At 43.7% G+C, this 21334-nt stretch overlaps 2 long non-coding RNA genes across 2 annotated transcripts in view; one reads left to right on the forward strand and one right to left on the reverse strand.

The window, feature by feature from the left end:
• Nucleotides 1–386: 386 nt before the first annotated feature.
• The window catches only part of LOC138760012 (uncharacterized), a 63862-nt gene continuing 42914 nt past the window's right edge, over nucleotides 387–21334 (reverse strand). Inside the window, exon 3 of the long non-coding RNA XR_011355327.1 lies at nucleotides 387–544. This is a non-coding gene — a long non-coding RNA (uncharacterized lncRNA). The remainder of the gene's footprint in view (nucleotides 545–21334) is intronic.
• LOC138760011 (uncharacterized) lies at nucleotides 6889–9881 on the forward strand. Its single transcript, XR_011355326.1, has 2 exons — nucleotides 6889–6958; nucleotides 9745–9881. It is a non-coding gene; the product is annotated as an uncharacterized lncRNA (long non-coding RNA).

Raw genomic sequence — 21334 nt, forward strand, 5'->3', positions numbered from 1 at the left:
TCCAGCTAGTTCCATGTAAAGATTACTGGTGATCTGGTAAGCCCCACAATTGCACAAATTGAAAGCAGGGTGAAATTATTGTTTTTCCTTGGTTTTTGTATATCCTCCACTTCCTTCACCTGAAAGCTTGCTGTACCTGTTGCTCTAAGACCTTGAGTGCTTGGACTCTGTGTCTTTCCAAGTCTCTCTCTGTCTTTTTCAAAATCAAAAATCACTTCTGCCAGGAAACTAATGTCTCATTAAGTAAATCCTCATTAATTACAGGTAAACAACTAATTAAGTTTTTGCTGCCATGAACCGCTTACTTAACACATAGTGTGAATAAAAGCTCTCATGATTGAAAGGAGAACAAACTCTTTTATTAGCTTATAACTATGGGTAGGGTCTCACAGTCATCTTCAGAAGGGTCTGGGTTTAGGCAGGAAACCAGGGTAATATGTGAGCAGATGGGGGTGGAGCTTGGAGGCAGGGCCAGCCATCAGCACAACACACTACCAGCGAATCCCAGTTCACTGCATTTGCCCCTTCCTGTAGAATTTAGGGTCTGTGAATTAAGACAGAGAACATAGGTTCAGAAAAAAATGGTTGAAAAATATACAGTTATTTACAAATGTACAGATCAAAGCAGTTTGGGGGTCTGGAAATCCTGGTGGAGCACCTTAACACGAGGGAGCGTTGGACTCCTTGGGTCTCTTGGTCCCCTTGTGAGGGAGGAGAGGTGGGCTGAGTTTCCGACTCAACAGTGGAGGGGGATGCACTTTCCTCCTGAACCAGATCCCCTGAGGCCCTAACTGGGGGAGGTGAGAATGAGCTCTGTGGCTCGCAGGGCACTTGAGACAATGGACCCTTTGTTCCAGCAGGTGCCATGTCCCTGATGGAGACTGTGCCCTCCCTGCCATCTGGGTACTCCACATAGGCTTTCGTGGGATTGGCAGAGAGCAGTTTCATCCTTTCCACCAGGGGGTCGGTCTTGCTTCTCCTCACGTGCTTCCTGAGGAAGACTAGACCAGGAGAGGTGAGACAGGTTGGGAGTGTAGTTCCCAATGCCAACCTTCTTTTGAAAGTGAATATGAGCTTGTGAGGAGTAGAGTTGGTCGCAGTACATAGTTGTGACTGGATGAAACGGAGCGCCATAGGGAGGACTTCCTGCTAGTGTGAGTCTGGAAGGCCTTTTGACTTCATGGCCAGTTCGACAGCTTTCCAGTCCGTGGCATTCTCCTTTTCAACCTGTCCATTCCCCCAGGGTTTGTAGCTAGTAGTCCTGCTGGATATGATGCCCCTCACAAGCAGGTACTGACATAGCTTGGTCACTCATAAAGGACGAGCCCCGGTCACTATGAATATAGCTGGGATACCTGAACAGGGTGAAAATGGAGTTTAGAACCTTTATGACTGACGGAGTAGACATGTCTGGACATGGAGTGGAGAACAGGAAGTGGAAGATTCATCAATGATAGGGAGGAGAAAAGTGTTCCCATTTGTGGAGGGGAGAGGTTCCTTAAAATCGATACTGAGCCGTTTGAATGGCCTGGGTGACTTGATCAGGTGTGTCTTTGTAGGGCGGTAGAAGTGTGGCTTGCACTCCATGCAGACCTGGCAAGACCTGGTCATTTCCCTGACATCTTCCATGGAGTAGGGTAGATTGCGCGCCTTGACAAAATGAGCCATGCGGGTGGCCCCTGGATGGCAGAACTTATTATGCAGAGACCACAGTTGGCCAGTGTGTGCAGAGGCACAGCTTCTTCTGGATAAGGCATCTGGAGGGTCATTAAGGGCTCCTGGCCGATAGACAATATCATAATTGTAGGTGGAGAGCTCGTTCGTCCACCAAGCAATCTTGTCATTCTTGATTTTGCCCCTTTTGACATTATTAAACATGAATGCAACCAAGCACTGTTCAGTGAGGAGCGTAAATCTTTTACCAGCCAGGCTGTGCCTCAAGGGCCTACAATGGCTTGAGGTTCCTTTTCCACCGATGGGTTCCAGAGCTCGGCCTTGTAATGTCCACGAGAAAAATGCAACCAGCCTGCCCGCCTGGATGAGGGTAACGGCCAGGGCTATGTCCAAAGCGACACTTTCCACTTGGAAAGGTACATTCACGTTCACCGCATGCATGGTGGCTTTCGCAATGTGGTTCCAGAGGTAGTTGAAAGCCATTTGAGCTTCAGCTGAGAGGGGGAAATTAGTGGTTTTTAAGAGAGGGCAAATCTTATCAGCGTATTGAGGGATCCACTGGGAGTAATATGAGAAAAACCCTAAGCATCTCCTCAAAGCCTTTGTGGTCCTGGGAATGAGGAGCTCGATGGGGGGTGTATCCAATTGGAATCAGGACCAGTGATGCTATTCTCCACCACGTAGCCAAGGATAGCCAGCCGTTTAGTCCTGAACACGCACTTGTCAGAGTTATAAGTGAGGTTCAGGGCTTTCGCCCGCATGGAGAAAACTCTGGATGTTGGCGTCATGGTCTTCCAACATGTGGCCACAGATGATGATGCTCTCAAGGTTGGAGAAGGTAGCCTTCAACCCATACTCATCCACCATTCTGTACACCTGCCTCTGGAGATAGAAACCCCATTAGTGATACCAAGAGGGATCCTCCGGAATTGAAAGAGATGACCGTTAGCCTCAAATACGATACATGGATGGTCCTCAGAATGGATTGGCAGTTGATGATAAGTAGCTTTCGGGTTGATGGTCGGATAGACCTGATACTGTACAATATCATGGACCATGCCTGAAATTCAAGGGAGGGGGTATGTGTCCAGGAGTGTGTAGCGATTAATAGTTTGGCAATAGTCAATTTCTAGCCTGGGCTTGTTTTCCCCTTTTACCACTACCACTTGCGTTCTCCACGAGCTGGTGCTAGGTTCGATGATACCTTTGTCAATCAGACGTTGTGTCTCAGACTTTATAAAATCTTGGTCTGCAGTACTGTACCTCCTGCTCTTGGTAGCAATAGGTTTGCAGTCTGAGGACAGATACAGGAAGAGAGGAGAGGAGTTGATATTCAGTGTGGAGAGGCTGCCTGTGGATTCTGATTTTAGGTCCCCTCCATTCTGAACTGTTACGGAGGTGGGGGTGGGAGGAAACCAGAATACTCCAAGGTCATGCTTTTAAGGTGACTCAGGAAGTCCAGTCCCAACAACACCGGAGCACAAATTCATCAAGTATATACAAGCAAAATTTACAAAATTCACCCCTTTGAGCAACAGATGTACTACACAATGTTGTTGAACATGCGTAGAATGCAAATAAGAAGCGAGAAATATATGATAATTGGAAGGATACATCTTTAGATTGTATTCTTGCACAGTCCGTGTGTCTAAGCTTTCAGTAGAGCCTGTGTCGAATAGGCATTTAATGGAATCCAGTCAGGATGGAGTTGCTGAGCTGGTGAGGTCTGTCCTGATCTAGGACCATCGAGGTAAGGTCCCTGGAGACTCCATGCTCCTCACTTGAGTTTCCCCCACCATCCTGGGTTGCTCTGTATGGGTAAGATGGTGTTGACCTCGTGGTGCTGCAAGATGGCTGCCCTCCTTCCTCCTCCAACAATGATGGCACAGTTGGAATTTGGGTAGTGGTAAGATGGTCGTTGAGCCTTTTCGCGCAGATTCTTCATTGCCACCCTTCGTCAGCATGTAGCGCAGCAAGTGGATTTGGGTGAATTTGGGGCAGACAGTTTAGTTCTGGAATCTGATCCAGGAGGCGTGCAGGCTGCAGACTTCCCTTTGCATGACAAATCCTCACCCAATGCCCTTTCTTGCCACAGCTGGAACAGACTGAGTCTTTAGCCGGGCATTAATATCAGGGATGCTGGCTCTTGCCACAGTAAAAGCACTCCCTAGCACAGGAAATGGCAGCTGTTAGGGCTGGGGTAGTGGGAGCAGCCAGTACTTGGAAGGGGTCACCTGGGTGAGTGAGCTCACTGGCTTCAAGGTTGTTGTTTTTGAGTTTGGCCAGTTCCAGTGATTTGGCCAGCTCGACGTGGCTAGCCAGGTTCTTCTTTCCCGACTTGAACAGTCGTCACCTCATGTACCTCGAGCACACCTCCTATGACTAGAATGTCCCGGATCTGTTCCTCCTCACGAATGTGGCCCGTAGCCGCTTCATACCTGCACTTCTTGGCAAGCATCCACAGATCCAGCAGGTAGTCATCAATGGTCTCTCCTGGCTACTCGCTACTAGGACCTCGTTTTGTGACTTCAGGTACCTTTCAGGTAGCTTTCAGTGCCTCGATGGCAGCGTCATGGGTAGTGCAGTCCCTGATGACTGCATACCTTTCGTTCCTGCCCTCGAAATGAGTGCGGATCTCCTGAGTTCATCGTTGTTGAAGACATCTCTGGTCGCGCTCAGGTAGGCATGGAAGCGGTCTAGCCAGTGCGTGAATTCCTCATCCTCGTCCGGGGACAGAGAGTCTATTAGCAGCGTAACCAGCTTGAGTAGCACTTCCATCATTTAGGAAATAAGCTAATAAAATTGTAGCGCAAATAAATACTTTCATGACTGGAGGGAGAACAAATGCTTTTATTAGCTTATACCTATGGGTCGGGTCTCACAGTAGTCTTTGGAAGGGTTCTGAATTTAGACAGGAAACCAGGGTTATAAGTGAGCAGATGGGGGCGGAGCCGGGAGGTGGGGCCAGCCATCAGCACCACACACTACCAGTGAATTCCAGTTCCCTGCAACACAATAACACAATAACAATAATTCAATTCAATTTATTTGATGGGCAGGGAAAGCTATGAAACAAAAACACTGATCTGAACTATTAATTCTTTTTTCACTTTTCATCGATGCTGCCTGACCCATTGAACATATAACCATATAACTATATAACCATTTACGGCGCGGAAACAGGCCATGTCGGCCTTTCGAGTCCGTACCGGTTGACCATGTAGAATGTAAAAAAGAACCTACTTCCTTATGAAACCTAAAACACCAGAACAAGAAAGAAAGTTTTTGTAGTCAAGACCTAATTAAGATTAGAAGATCTCAGATGGATTTATCATGTGCAAGTACATGAAATGTATTAGCAAGGTTGATGTGCTCCAGGAGCGTATAATTAGCAGGAATACATCATCAAGGCAATAAGGGAACCGAAACCACAGAAATAGGCTCCAGGTAGTTCTGGATAAAAGATGTTCAGCAAAGGAGGGAAGGAAAGAGAGGGGAGGGAGCAAAGGTATTGATTAAAGAGATTAAGCTTACTAGAGAGAGGATATCCTGGAATGATGAAGAGTAAAATTTCCAGCAATTTCTGTTGATTTAACTGACAAACCTGTTAATACAACCTGAAAAAAAACTATTACATAAGTACTGACAGTCATTCTTCTTCCCTATTCAGATCAGAAAAATATCTTTCAAGTGACGTGCAAAAACCAATTGCTCATTTCCGAAAATAATCAGCATTGTTGTCCATGTAATTAAACATTCAATGCTAGAAAAACTTCCAAGATATTTCTGTTCCAAAAGCACAAGGTTTTGGTTATAGAGTTTTAAAACATCACTGACACCTCAAAGATCAGATGCATGGCGCTGTTTTTAATTTCTGTGTCCAAAAAATACATTTCTGGTGTACAACGCAACTGTGAATATTTCTGGGTGTAAGTGCATCACTGGCTACACCTTTTTTTGTATGCCTGATGTCAATTGCACATAAGTCATTTGAATCCATTCCAGTCAAGCCTGGGAACTGAGGTGTAAAACACAAATGTCTACACCGTGCTTGAAGTAAAAAGCACAATGCTGGAGAAACTCAACAGGTCAAACATGTAGCAATGATAAAGATACATAACTAATGGTTCAGGCTTTAGCTTGACCTGCTCATTTTTTCCAGCATTGTGTTTTTACAGCCTGGGAACTGAGCCTAGGTCTGTCTCCTTTGACCTTTGCAACCTCCCTCTTGTCCTGAAACTCCATCTTCCTATGTATTATCAACAATGTTTGTTCCTCTGACATCCTGAGCTCCTGATCTCGGCACTAGATATTTTTCTGATCTGAATAGGGAAGAAGAATGACTGTCAGTACTTATGTAATAGTTTTTTTTCAGGTTGTATTAACTTTGCAACACAAAAATGAAGTGTGGCACTCTTGAATTTTACCACAGCAGGATTATGACAAAAACATTTATAGGTTAACACATAATAATATCTTAATGACACAGATCAAATATTCCTAGGTATGAGAGTCAAATAATTATATTATGGGCACTGTCGTTCCCCAATGTTAAACCATAATTACAAAGGTCTATGCTGAAGGGGAGGAACATTCATAATTGAGAGACAAAACAACTAAATGAAATTAGAACTCTTGGAAGGATTTAATGCAAATATATCTGATAAATACAAATGTCTGAGCTTACAGTTCTGTTTGGGAAGAGTTTTCGTTTGTGTGTCACAAAGGTCCCAGAAAGGATATTTGTATATGGCACAATTTTTGGAGTGGACACTTTAACCCAAGTCACTCAAGACCAGAGCATGGTAAATACTGTACGTTGTCTTTAGGTGTTGGATACTAGGGCCCTAAGGATCGAATAAGTCTTTCTAATACATCATTACACCAAAAGCTAAGTGTATTTATTCATAACCAGAAAGTAACATTATGATTAATATAAACTGCAATTAAAAATGGAAAGATTTGACCAGAGTTGCATGATGCAAATTTTAAAAAAAGTAATTTCCTTTTTATTAAAAGTTACAAATCTTTTGTGGGGGGTGAAGATAAAGTTTCAGCTGAATGGCTGAAATTTCTAAAAGTTTTGATAAGTGGTAGGTATTAGAGAATCTTTTAATAATAATAAAGTGACCAGTAGTTTTACCTTGTGCAGTTCTGAAAATTTTCTCCAGTAAATTTTCTATCTTGAAAATTATGCTTTGCTTTGTCTTCAACAGAATTAGGCTAGACATCAAAAATACGACTGCAGCTCCAGACTAGCCATCGGCAAACCACAAGAGATCTGGTAATTTTATTATAATAATATTGAGTTGTATATTATTTTCGATAAATTTGGTTCTGAAATCTGCCCCACACTAATTTCACTAGACCGTTTCATACCGCCATGTAAAATGGGGATTCCCCAAAATTTTCTCGGGACCCACCCATGAACCAGCTGTGTGAAAATGTTGGCCCGGGATAATTACCCGGGTCCGTGGCCCTACCTAATTTCCCCGGGCCACCCTCTCACTGCAGTGTGAAAAGGCAAATAGCTGAGCAGGGTAAATGTCGTCACGTCAGCGCTTGCATGCTGTGTCACATAGGCAATTAAAATAAAGGATCATACTACCTGACAACCGCGGGCTGCTTCAGGACGTCATGACGGCACCTCAATACAGGATCAATGGCCATCCATGTTTCCCATAATCCCCCATGCAGCTGAAACTGCTCTGCATTTCTCAGAGCGGTTCCAGCTGCATGACAGATTATGGGTAATGAAATCGGCAGTTGATCCCGCATCCCGCATTGTGCTGCCATCACGACGTGCCAAAGCTGCCCCAAAGCAGGAGGTGGGTGGGTAATGGATGCCCGGGGCTGGGGGGGCGGGGGTTCGACGATCTGCTAGGGGCAAGGTGTGGGGGATGAGGACAGATTGCTGGGGCCGGGGGGAGGGGGTGATGGATGCCCAGGAGCAGGGTGGGGGGCAGCAACCGATGGCTGGCTGGGGCTGAGGGGGGGGGAGACAGACAGCCAGGGGGTGGGAGGGTGATGGAAAGTCAGGGGCAGGGTGAAGAGCAATGGACAGCCAGGGGCAGGGGGGGGTGGGCAATGGACAGCAGGGGGTGGGGGGGTGACTTATTCTTACTCTTACTCCTGTGAGTGCCTAACATGTCATCGCTGGGGGAAAGACCCCCCCCCCCCCCCCCAAAATTGCTGGGAGGGCAAATTAGAGGGAATTTAGACCACGGTGTGCTTTACTTTGTCTTCAGTAGAATTGGGCTAGACATCAAAAAAACAACTGCAGGTCTGGTCTAGCCATCGGCAAACCACAGGAGATCAGTAATTTTATTATAATAATATTGAATTGTATATTATTTTCGTTAAATTTGGTTCTGAAATCTTCCCCACACTAATTTCACTAGGCCGTTTCATACCGCCATGTAAAATGGGGATTCCCTGAAATTTTCTCGGAATTCCTCCCGCGAATCGGTCCTGCCTTCCCGGGAATTTCACCCGGGTCCAAGTGGGGAAGGCCAAATTATTGCAGTCCTCTTTAAGGCACTAGGGCTATCTGAATTCATATGGCAAATGATTTTGGGTCGGCAAGGGTTTATTCACATGACAAATATATGATATGCCATGTAATTAAAATGGATGTTTTCCATGGTAACACAAAATGCTGCAAAGCATAAATATTTAACATGGTTATGAAATTATGAAGTATGAATAATAGGCTTTCATTGTTACAGCAGGGAGAGGACAATGGTCTGTTCATGGAGATAATAATTGTGCCGCTAATGCCTTGTCTATGATTTGAACCGATGTATTTTTCTCAGCTGGAATTTCAACGCACTGGTGAAATATAGGCTGCAATGAATCCTGTTCTTTTACTTGGAGAATGCGACAGAAGTGCATAATTTAATGAAATAATAAGAGAGGCAGAAAAACATCCATTGATAAAATGAAGAAAATGTATAGAACCTAGAAGAACAAAACCGACAAGAGTTAAAAAGGAAATGGAAACTCTTGGTGCGATGTTTCAGTTCAATATTGATATGATTGCACCCCCATACATGTGATAGCCTTCACTTTCAGAAACCACTAGACATAGCACATCTTGATTTTCAATTCTTAACACTTTTTTTTTGTTACTTGCAACCCATCTGCCTTGTAGCAGAAAATTCACTTCAGGAAATACATTAGAAGAAAAGAGAGTAAACATGATACAAATAAATAGAGGGGAGTAATAAAAATTGACAGACTTTACTTTCAAGTTGGGGGCTATCTCGGAGAGATGAGCATGAAAGCAAGGCACACTTGCTGCTAATTGGATGGTAAATCAGCAGGAATCACATTTTTAATTACTGAAATGCTTGCGCTTGAAGTGAAATTTCAGCCTGCATGTGATTGTAACTTTTGGCTCATGACAGTCATGCTGTGTGTCTTCTTTTGATGATCGCTCATCTCACTTTCCCCCAGCGGATTGAGGTTTTTTTTATATTTGAGCAAGGATCCTGAGAGGTTTCTACTCTTTGCTTGTCTTTTTTTTCTCTCGCTGCGGTAGCTGTCGTCCTTGGAGCAGAACTGTCAGGGCCACTGGGGTCACAGAACTGGCAAATGCCACAACTGACCTTGAGAAGCACTATATAATCAAAGAGATTTCAAGGTGTGAACAACAATTGTCATAATGCAAAGTCCTTGTACAACACCCCGCCACCCCCCCCCCCCACCCCCGCCACTCCTTCACACTCCTCTTGTAATGTTCCAAAAGAATGATCACCAGTCCTTGAAATCTGTGATTCCTCATTCCCTAGTCACCACTTTTCCAGAAATATAATTCAGGACAAGCACCGTGGGGAGAGCACAAGTCATCTGTGCTGATTTTTCTCTAATACCCAGCTCTCCTTTCATTTGAAACAAAGATTTTTTTTCTCCTCATTTTCAGGGATAATGAGTCAAAACTGATAAGATTTAAGTCTGGACCCTGTCTTGACTGAGTTGGTACAATGTTGGATTTTGTGCAGTGTGCAATAATGGCAAGAAATTGCGTCCTTCAACATAATGAGTAAGTGCTTTCTGTTTCATGCCCAGATTGGCTCCAAATATCCGCTATTCCTCCACCTCTTGTATCAATACACAGTGAAACCCCTGGCATCTGGAATTCAAGCAACTGGCAAAACAATCGAGGAAAATATATCTTTAAAAATAAAATAAATAAGAAATCTTTGGCTTGGCTTCGCGGACGAAGATTTATGGAGGGGGTAAACAGTCCACGTCAGCTGCAGGCTCGTTTGTGGCTGACAAGTCCGATGCGGGACAGGCAGACACGGTTGATAAGAAATAAATAATAGGTAAACATACGTACATTTAAAATTGTAAGTAAATGATCTCTAAAGTAACAAATAAATCTTTGGTGAAGAGGGGAAGAAATATCCAGCCTTGGTCATGCTTTGCTCGGAGCGGCTGTTTGAATCCAGTTGTGTTTGAATAAAATGGCATTGCTTGGGCTGAAAAGCTGGTTGATGCCGCTCGCCTTTGGGTTGACCCACTTAAAGCATCTCCTTATCCACGGTTAGTAAGAGTCAACCCAGTCAGAGGCTTTATCTATAAATGTGGGGGGGGGGGGTGTATTTATCAGTAATGTTATTGTTCGTCCTCCCTGCGGCAGCTCCGTAGAGGGAGAGGAACCTGCAGATGCAACGACAGCTAAATATTTTCAAAGAATGTGACTGACACAAAGTAACTTTAAGGTTTATATATTCATGCAAGTGAAACTTGTTCAGTGAAAGTATCGTATAGTATTTATGCCTTTTGCACTGTTTAATTGTTAATGCAGGTGTATTAGCAAGGCATTGTAAGAGTAAGTCTCATGCAACCAGAAAATACATTTAATCAGCATCTTCCAATCCCCATAGTTGCTGGATACCAGTTGCTGTAATATGCTGCCAGGTACAGGAGAAACAAGGTAATAGTTACTATCCAGTGGAACATTATAAACATTTAGATAACGTAATACTATAAGGGGCCCTTCAATAGTAATTCAAGGATGAAAACTGAAATAACTCGCCTTATATTGAATTGGAATTTCTAAGTATCTGTCCTCTAGAGGAAAAAAAAGCTCTTCATTCACTGCAATGAAGAGTTTTATTATGTTGCTTATGGTGTCACTTGCATGCAGGTGTTTACTGGGACCATTACATCTTTCCCCCAGCTCCCTTTGTGATTTACTGGCAGCCATAGACAACAAATAAAGCCAAAGTTGCATGGAATAAACCATACATCACTGATCCCCAGAGCACATGACTTGAAGAGGGACTCAAGCTCATAAAAGGCAACTGCCTACTGCTTTCCATTGGTGCTGCGTCATCTGCCGAGTTTCTCCGGCACATGAGTGCAAGGCATTAATCTTCAGTGGAATGCTTCATGATTTTAAAAGGCTTTGTGTGATGGTACCAAGTCGTTGCACCAAACTTTGGGTCTTATGATAAAAATCACAAGTGTTCCAGCACAGAAACATTTCAATAAAGCCTCATACTTATAACTAATGTTAAAAAGGGCACTGCCCCACATTTATAACTGTCAACCATCACAAGGTTCCAACTTTATTGATCCGGGTATGGTACGCAATGGTGATAGTCCACCATTGTGCCAGCTGTAAGGGTAACATCTTCCATTTCTTTGTTTCGATTTCGTTACATTTTAAAAACTGGAAATCAGTTTTAGAAAATGACCATTAAAATAAGTGACATTCACATCTCATGTAATAAAGTTTCAGATTGGCATTTTGAAAATGGACACAGATTTAGGAACTGCAGAAGGAAAGAGAGTAGCCAACATCTTGGATACAGTTATGGCTTTCGGTGAAGAAGAAAGAAAACACAGAGGCAAAAGAGCTTGGAGAGGGAGTGTGAAAGCATGATTCACATAGCTGAAAGCTCTGGTACCAATTGTAGGGTAAAAGGGAAATAAAGCACTGGAGATGGACTCAATACAACCAGAAGTCAGGTGAGGAAATTGAAGGCATAAGGTGAGGAAAGACCGTAGAAAGATTTTAGGATGATAACAAGATTATAAATGAAGCATCTTTGTTAATTACCAAAATCAGGATGGTTAACATCAAACCTCAGGCTATCCTCATTGGATAGTTGCGGCCGAGGTGAGGAGAACCCTATCCAAGGTGAACCCACTCAAGGCAGTTGGACTAGACAACATACTTGGTAATGAAGAAGAGTGCAGGCTTATTGAAGAACATCTTCATCAGATCACTGCAGCTGTTCATTGTCCCTAGGGGTTTCAAAACCACCACCATCATCCTGGTATCAAAGAGGGTGAAGCAACATTCCTCAATGATCCGTGGCAATGACCTCCACCATTATGAAATGCTTTGAGCCTCTGGTGATTGAATACATCAAAGCTCACCTCCCAGAGAGACTGGAGCCATTTGAATTCACATATAAATTGAACTGTTCCAATGATACTATAGCCTTGTCCCTTCACTCCATCCTGACATTCCTGCAAAAATGATGCCTCATAGGCCAGGCTGCTGTTCATCAACTTCAGCTTGTCATTTAATATGATCATTGCCAGAGCCTGGTGAAGATCTGTCCTCACTGTTCCCCTTTCTTGAGCTGGATTCTGGACTTCCTGACAGAAAAACAACAGTCTGTCTGGGTCGTCAGCAGAACGTCGAGCACCGCCACATTGAGCACTGGAGGACCTCAGGACTGTGTGCTCAGCCCACTCCTATTCACATTACTGACCCATGAGTGCATTACCAGATCCAGCTCCAACAGAGTCTTCGATTTTGGAGATGACACAACAGTCGTTGGCCTGGTTAGCAACAACGATGAGTCGCACTGCAGAGAAGAGGTGGAAAATCTTGTGATATAGTGTGAGAATAATAACCTGAGTCTTAATGTGGAAAAGATGAAGAAAATGATTGTGGACTTCAGAAGGATCAGGAACAACCACCTTTCACTACACAGATAACTCAGTAGTGGAGAGAGTAGAGAGCACCAAGTTCTTCAGCGTTTACTTAACGAGTGACCTATGGTGGACACATCTCCTCACTTGTGAGGAAGGCACAATGGTGAGTGCACTTCCTGAGAAGACTGAGGTCGGCAAGGCTACCAGCCACCATCCTGCCAGCGTTCTACAGAAGCTCTATCAAGAGCATCCCGGCCGGCTGCAGCACAGTGTGTTACAGTTGCTGTTGAGCATTGGATCCAAGGTCAACCTTGGAGAGCAGCAGAAAGGATCACTGGGGTCTCCCTCCTCCCCATTGATGCAATCTACCAGGATCATTGTCTGAAAAGGGTGAGCAAAATCATTAAGGTCTCCTTACACCCTGCACACAGCATCTTTTAGCTATTCCCATCAAAAAAGTGATTCAGGGGTATCAGAGACAGCCCCACCAGGCTGAAAAACAGCTTCTTCCCATGGACAGTGAGACTGTTGAATGACTGAATTAATTGCTCATACTAACATTCCAAGATTTTACTATTTATTAAGCAAAATCTACTTTGTATATATATATATATATATATATATATATACACATACACACACACACACACACACACACACACACATACATAACATACTTCTTTGGCTTGGCTTCGCGGACGAAGATTTATGGAGGGGGTAAATGTCCACGTCAGCTGCAGGCTCGTTTGTGGCTGACAAGTCCGATGCGGGACGGCAGACACGGTTGCAGGGGAAAATTGGTTGGTTGGGGTTGAGTGTTGGGTTTTTCCTCCTTTGCCTTTTGTCAGTGAGGTGGGCTCTGCGGTCTTCTTCAAAGGAGGTTGCTGCCCGCCAAACTGTGAGGCGCCAAGATGCACGGTTTGAGGCGATATCAGCCCACTGGCGGTGGGCTATGTAACACATGTATCAAAGACCAGAGATAGCTGTTTCATCAGCTTGTACTTATACATTTGGATGATGATAAACTTGAAATTGATTCTAGCAACTCCTTAGATCTACCTCATAACCTGCCTTCAAATTTATAACCTCATGCTTTAGCAAACTCCAGGATTATAAATTCAATGCTCTTGCATCCTGCAAAAAACTGAATCACTTAGCTTCTTTCCTGCATTAGGTTTCAATCTTTCATCATCTTGATCCTTGGTCATTGACAAAGTTGTCCCATTCTACAATTCCTCGTGTTTTTGGGCTTGTCTTTATATTCGTCCAGGGCTTCGTCTCACTCATGTCTCCAACCTCATCGCCTGAGATCAAACCAAGCACTGAATATTTGAACAATCTGATCCATTTCACGAGAAGTTTATGGTAGGGATCAATAATAATTGCCTTAGTCTTCCTGCTGGTGAAATGGAGTAAGATTCCTCAAAGACCGGTAGTTGGATAAACCATCAGAGAGTGGAAATGTAGTCAAAGGTTCAGAACAAGCAATAGAACGGAAGTTTTGAATGTCATCAATATAGATGACATTATATATATAATATACAATACAATATACAATAAAATAATAAAATAATAAAATAATACAATATAGATACAAAGGGTATGCGGTGGGAAGGTCAGCGTTGTAAAAGGTGCTGAGACTTCATTCAGATGCCCGAGATCAAATTTGAGTCCGTTCAGAAACAATGCAAGGCTCAGGAAAGATGGAGATAAGAAAGAACTGTGTGTTATCAACACACATGAAGAGTTTACAAATGATGCTAATCAGGCGCAGTATGTGGAAGAGAAGTAGAGGAGAGACAAGAAGAAATGCTTGGGAAAACTTCTCAGAAAATGTTGTCGTAGGTGCAAGAGCAGGTGATAATCCAGCTACAATCAGATAAATTAGAATGGAACCAGGAAAGGGTCGTGTAATTTCATCGGATAATGGAAGAGAACATATTGAAGCTCTGATAAAAGGGATGAGGCATTTACCACAGCCATAGTCATATGGAAAAGCTTTGCTTTTATTGCTTGAAATAGAAACAAATCTCATGGAAGAAAGTTGTAAATAAAATATTTTAAGAGACAAATAATATACATTAGCACTCATTGACAAAATGGCAATACATATAAATTATTCAAATGGATTTACATGAAAAAAAACTGAAAATGCATCAGCAATGATAAATTAGATAATTAGGTCCTTACAAATCACTCACACTCGATGAATGTATCAGCTCCAATTCAAAGTGAATGATTTAGTGTTACTTTTACTTTAACCATTGCAAAACATACCTGTACACCTTCAACCTATTCTTTGTTAGATAGAATGAGCTGTTAACTGACTCATCATTCTAACCATTCAAAGAGGGAAAAAAATGAGGTTCCCAAATATATTGTCAAATCAGTGGTGTTAAAATTCTGAGAACCAATGCTAAAACTAGTAATGGAGTCCCAGTACAATTATGCACAAAGTTATGGCTGTCATAGATAGGTGTTGATGAGTTAATGAGGGGTTGGCTACTGGAGTCCTACAATGCTGTAGTCACCTTTATTGCACTAGGATTACTGTGATCACATTTATTATCTATTTTATGTATTTACTGTCTCCTTTCATTTAACTCCGTTATTTTACTGTCACAGTCTAGATTAACAAGAGCCTGTTTGGCTGCATCGTTAGAATTTTGGTGCATTTGTATAATGTGTATGACAATAAACTTAGCATCATTGTCAATGTAGAAAATAGCATCCATACCAGAATTGGAATTTATTATCATGAACATGTCATGAGATTTGTCTTACGGCAACATTTCAGGCATAAAAAATTGCTATAAATTGCATTTTAATAAATAAATTAGTACAAAAGAAGAGAAAGTGAGGTTGTGTCTGTGGTTCATTGTCCATTCAGAAATCTGATGGCAGAGAAGAAGCTGTCCTTGTGCCGCTGGGTGTTCATCTTCTGGCTCGTGTAGCTCCGATGGTAGCAGTGTGAAGAGGGCATGGCCTGGCTGGTCAGAATCCTTGAGTATAGAAGCTGCTTTCTTAAAATACAGTCTCTTGTAGATGTCCTCGATGAAATGCAGACTGATCCCGTGATGGCGCTGGCCAAGTTCACAACTCTGTTGTCTTTTCCTGACCTGTACATTGGCACCTCCAACTAGTCAGAAGGCTCTGCACGGTACACCTGTAGAAATTTGCAAGAGTCTCTGGTGACATACCAAATACCCCCAAACTCCTCACAAAGAATAGACCCTGATGAGCCTTCTCTGTGATTGCATCAGCATGGAAGCTCCAGGACAGGTCAGGCAAGGTGAGCACGAAAGGTGTTCAGCTCATGAGGTAGCGAAGCATCACAGCCACTTATAGTGTTGGGACTCGCCTTGAAGGATGGAATGGCCTGCAACCCCTGCCATAGCTGGTGAGTATCTGACTATTCTCTAGCTTCCCTCGGAATTTCCTCTTTGCTGTTGCAGGTCATATCTGGACTTCCTTCAGAGATCTAAATCACCAGTCTTAAGCACCCCTGACCTTGCCCTCAGCAGATTGCGAATCTTTTGATTTATCCATGACTTCTCATTAGGACACTCGTGGTATGTGCACGTGGGCCTTAATGAAGCCAGATGCAGCCATGGCATATACATTCAAGGTTGACGATGAGTCTTTGAATATGGCCCACTCCAAAGCAGAATTCAGGCCGCGGAGTAATGGGGAGTTATTTGGCCAGAGTTGGCAGGGTGTGGACGATTCCCTCCACAAAGGTTTTTATTCTTCACTATCTCGAAAGTATTAAACTAGTGCAGCCACAATCTGCCAATCTAAAAGAGAGAGAGAGAGAGATAATGTGGCAAAGGATGATATGGGAGCTCTATATATATAGCTACAGTCATGAAGAGAAAAGCCATTCAAAGAAAGTTTAGTTTGTGTTGTAATATTTTATTGTTGGAAGAAAATTTGGTAAAATTAAAGCCATATTTCACATTACCAATTGGATCAAAAGTCTTAATAATGAACTTCAGATGTCACAACTCGATGTGAGGACTACACTTCCAAGATTTGGTTTCATTGTTAATTCAGTGTTATTGTTTCTTCCCCACTTACCATTCAAGTGCTTTGCAAAGATTATTTGTCAGGTGATAATCTAACAGTTTATATTGCTGATTATAAACCTCCTGGGGAAAAAAAACTAGAAGTGACATCAGAGGCTGTTCCAACATCCTCATGCTTTCTAGCACTTCACAGTCCTGTGTTGCTTTACAAAATCGAGTCGGGGAAAGGCTTTTACCATTGAAATTGTTTTTAACTCTTTAAAGGAGTTAGTGCCAGATTAAACCTTATGGAAAAATATTTCACTTTTTCTTTTGCTGAAAATGATTTACTATGATGTAGAAAAGAGAAGAAAGGAAGATCCTATTCCGAGGAAATCAGGAGTTTAAAAACCTGAAGAGTTTATGATACAGATAAAACTCTGGGAGTGACCGAGGTCCTTGGGTGAAACTCGTCGAGTCAGTGGAAAAGTCTCCAGTTTTACTGAGGAATGATACAGTAAAGGGTGAGAAATTCAACAGATAGAAATCAGAGGCTGCAAAAGAGGGATCAGTGCCCTATCAGAATGCCAAGACTTTCTTGTGCTCTGTCCAGGAATACAAGCAGGCTTCATGAAACAAGAACCGTCACCTGCACGTATTATCCTCTGCAATTTCTGTCACCTAAAACATGATCCCACTACCAAACACACCATCCTCTCTCCGCCTTCCACGGGCACTGCACCCTCTGTATTCCTTCGTCTACTCGTTCCCTTCCCATTAATCACCCCCTTGGCACATTCCCCTGTGACCACAGGAAGTGCTGCACTTGCGCCTACACCTCCTCCCTCACCACCATTCAGGGCCTCAAACAGTCCTTCCAAACAGATTCGGTGCCAGAACAAGTGTTGAGGGTGGAGGGGGCATTAGGCTAAGTGGGTGGGGCACAGTCGGATATGTGTAAACTCGGTAAGCGGTGGGCGTGTGGGGTGCTGACAGCGGCCTACCTGCCAAGCAGACATAAACCTCCTCCTCCCCCTGATGTAACAGCAAAACCACTGCTTTTATTGCGTAGAGAGTCACTAGTGTGCATCAAGCTGGATGCTAGTGGCGCTTGATGCACGCTAGTGATGGGGGGCAGGACTGACAGAAAGCGATGGCCATGAGCACCTCACAAGAAGGGACCATGCCCGCAAATGCCCCCCTTGGTGCTGACCACACTTCCAAATGAAGAAACGCTTCACTTGTGAATATAATGGAATTGTCTACTACATCTGGTGCTCCTGTTGTGGCCTTTTCTGGTGAGAGACTGGGCTCAGACTGGGAGATCACTTCGCTGAGCACCTTCACTCTGCAACAATGATGGGGATCTCCCAGTGGCCAACCATTTTCATTCTGCACCCCACTCCTGTGCAAACATGTCTGTCCATGGCCTCATGCACTGCCAAACCAAGGCAACCCGCAAATTAGAGAAGCAACACCTAATATTTTGACTGGACACTCACCCACTGAATGGCATTAACATCGACTTCTCCAATTTCTGCTAGACCACTCCCCATTCTCCCTCTGTTCTCTATCCCTCTGTCTCCATTCCTTCAGCTCTCCACCCCTTCCCTCTTCATTCGCAGAGCTATTTCCCCCCCCCCCCCCTCCCCTTGCCCTGTTTGCATTTGGGCCCTCCCTCTCTTAGGTATCTATTACTTCCTGCCTGTGGGCCTGTGCTCCTTCCCCTGCTCCACCCCCCAGCCCACCCCCACTATTTTATTCAGGCACCTGTCGACATTTAGCTCTTACCTTGATGAAGGACTCAGATACGAAATGTTGATTATGTACTTTGCTGTATAAAGTACATTGTTTGACCTGCTGAGTTTCTCCAGCATTGTGTTTTTACTTCAATCACGGCAACTGCAGACCTCAGTGTTTTACTCTCTTTTTTACCAAGAACTAGAGGACAAGAGTTAAGGGTGAAAGTTGAGATGTTTAAGGAGAACATTATTGGAAACTTCTTCATAAAATGAGCTGCCAGCTGTGAATGCCAGTTCAATATTTGACATTTAAGAAAAATTTGAGTAAGTACGTGGATGGGAGGGGTATAGTCCGGGTGCAGATCATTGGGACCAGGCAGAATAATTGGCACACGGTAGATTGGCCGAAGAGCCTGCCTCTATGCTGTAGTGATCTGCAGCTCTATGGTTCTGATACATGTTGTGACTGCCTATGTTTTCCAATGTGCAAATGGCATGCTAACAAAAATAACAAATAATTCCCATAAATATTGAAGCCTAGTTTCTTGAAGGGTCTATGTAATAGAAGAATTATTAATAGCCAGGGAATAATAAGGAAAGCCGAGATATCTTGGCTGCACCATTTCATCAGATGCAAGGATCGACAACGAGATAGACAACAGACTCGCCAAGGCAAATAGCGCCTTTGGAAGACTACACAAAAGAGTCTGGAAAAACAACCAACTGAAAAACCTCACAAAGATAAGAGTATACAGAGCCGTTGTCATACCCACACTCCTGTTCGGCTCCCGATCATGGGTCCTCTACCGGCATCACCTACGGCTCCTAGAACGCTTCCACCAGCGTTGTCTCCGCTCCATCCTCAACATTCATTGGAGCGACTTCATCCCTAACATCAAAGTACTCGAGATGGCAGAGGCCGACAGCATCGAATCCACGCTGCTGAAGATCCAACTGCACTGGGTAGGTCACGTCTCCAGAATGGAGGACCATCGCCTTCTCAAGATCGTGTTCTATGGCGAGCTCTCCACTGGCCACCGTGACAGAGGTGCACCAAACAAGAGGTACAAGGACTGGTGCCTGCCACATTGACCACCGCCAGTGGGCTGATCTCGCCTCCAACCGTGCATCTTGGCGCCTCACAGTTCGGCGGGCAGCAACCTCCTTTGAAGAAGACTGCAAAGCCCACCTCATTGACAAAAGGCAAAGGAGGAAAAACCCAACACCCAACCCCAACCAACCAATTTTCCCCTGCAACCGCTGCAACCGTGTCTGCCTGTCCTGCATCGGACTTGTCAGCCACAAACGAGACTGCAGCTGACGTGGACATTTACCCCCTCCATAAATCTTCGTCTGCGAAGCCAAGCCAAAGAATAAGGAAAGGAGAATATGTTTACTAGTTATCCTAAGGACATTTGGAAGAAAAATACACATTTAAGGATGAAAAGGTTCCTGTATTTCAGTGTTTTACAAACAGCAAGGTGCCTCATCAGTTGATGAGAAAGAGCTGCCAGGCCTGCTAATAATCTTTTAAAAACTGCTAAATACATATCAGGTAAGTGGGAAACATCAATTACAGCCTGTTCTAGCTTATGGATAAAGTGACAAAAAATGAACTGGTGCACTCTCTAGCCATCTCACTGGTTCTACACAAAGCCCTGGAACACCTGGACAGCAAAGATGCCTACATCAGGATGCTCTTTATCGACTACATTTTGGCATTTAACACCAGCATCCTCTCAAAACAGATCAGCAAACTCCAAGACCTGGGACTCAACACCCCACTGTAATTGGATCCTGGATTTCCTCACCTCCAGTCCACAATCAGTGAGGATTTGTAAAAAGTTCTCCTCCACAATCTCCATCAGTACCGGAGAACCACAGGGCACTGTTCTTAGCCCTCCGCTCTATACTTCACACCACAACTGGTAGCTCAGTACAACAATAACACCATCTACAAATTTGCCGATGATACCAGGGTAGTGAGTTGTATAAAGGAAAGGGATGAGTCAGTATACAGGATGGAGATTGAAAATTTGGCTGACTGGTGCACCAATAACAACCTTGTATTCAATGTCACCAGAACTAAAGAGCTGATCATTGACTTCAGGAAAGGAACGCCAGAAGTGCACAATCCAGTGATCATCGGGGGATCAATGGTGGAGATGGTGAGCAAATGTAGGCTCTTGGGAGTCACTATCTTGGAGGAACTTTCCTGGACCCAACACACCAATGCCATCATGAAGAAAATGCCTCTGCTTCCTCAGGAGTTTGTGGAGGTTTGATATGACACCAGAAACCCTGGAAAATTTCTACAGATCTGTGGCGGAAAGTGTGCTGACTGGCTGCATCACGGTCTGGTATGGGGACACCAATACCCCTGAGCATAAAGCCCTCCAAAAGGTAGAGGACACCACCCAGGACATCACAGGCAAAACCTTCCCCACTACTTAGAACATCTACAGGGAGCACTTCTGTCGGAAAACAGCAGCGATCATCAAGGGTCCATACCATCCAGGGCACACGCTCTGTTCCTGCTGCTGCCATCAGGAAAGAGGTCGAGGTGCCACACGACTCACACCACTAGGTTCAGGAACAGTTTCTACCCCTCCTCCATCATACTCCTCAACAACAAACTCAACTCAATCAGGGTCTCATTTAAGGAGTCTTACTTGTGCATTTTACAGATTTTCTTTGTTCTCTCTGTACGGCAGAGTTAGTTTATTTACATTTGTTATCTGTTTACAGTTTTATATGTTTACATATTTATGCTGTGTACAGTTTATTTATTTGCATTACCAATTAGTGATAATTCTGCCGCACCCGCAGGAAAAAGGTATGTCAGGATTATAGATGATGTCATGTATGTGCTCCGACAATAAATCTGAATCGATATCTAAATCACTATGTTGTGTGCTTTGCCTCCAGGAAGCCCACCTTAAAGAAGAATTGCTTTTCTCTCCAACAGAATTTCTATCTGTCTCTTCTACCTTGTTCATCTTCATT

Source organism: Narcine bancroftii, chromosome 4 (assembly GCF_036971445.1).
Source record: "Narcine bancroftii isolate sNarBan1 chromosome 4, sNarBan1.hap1, whole genome shotgun sequence".
Classification (NCBI taxonomy): domain Eukaryota; kingdom Metazoa; phylum Chordata; class Chondrichthyes; order Torpediniformes; family Narcinidae; genus Narcine; species Narcine bancroftii.